Here is a 507-nt window from a genome sequence, read left to right as displayed (position 1 = left end):
GGACCTGGGCTAGGACTGGGTCTGGGGGCTCCCGGAACTCGGCAGAAAATCCTACTCGGCGGGCGGGGTGGGGGAGGCACTCTCATTTGTTACTTTTTAAACTTTTGGTTTTGAAATAATTTAGCCCTTACAGAATAATGACAAAAATACTATACTGTTTTCGCATACATTTCATCCTCCTTAACCTGTTGTTAGCATTTTATATAACTATAGTTAATTATCAAAACTAAGAAGCTATTTTTATGCAACTATAATAACTCTACTACCATATATATTCAGATAGTATAGGTTTTCCACTTTCAGTAGTTTCCACAAATGGCCTTTTTTTTCTAGCATATTCTAAAATACCATGTTGTACTTAGGTATAAAGTCTCTTTTTTTTTTTTTTAATATTTATTTATTTATTTATTTATTTTGTGTGTGGCCAGCTCAGCCCACCAGGGGGCGGGCGGGCTGGCATGTGGTGCTGGGGGATTGAACCAAGGTCCCTGTGCTTTGCTTGGCTTA

This window comes from Octodon degus, unplaced genomic scaffold (assembly GCF_000260255.1).
Source record: "Octodon degus isolate 3935 unplaced genomic scaffold, OctDeg1.0 scaffold00032, whole genome shotgun sequence".
Classification (NCBI taxonomy): Eukaryota; Metazoa; Chordata; class Mammalia; order Rodentia; family Octodontidae; genus Octodon; species Octodon degus.
The sequence above is the reverse complement of the archived record's forward strand: the minus strand, read 5'-3'. Positions refer to the sequence as shown.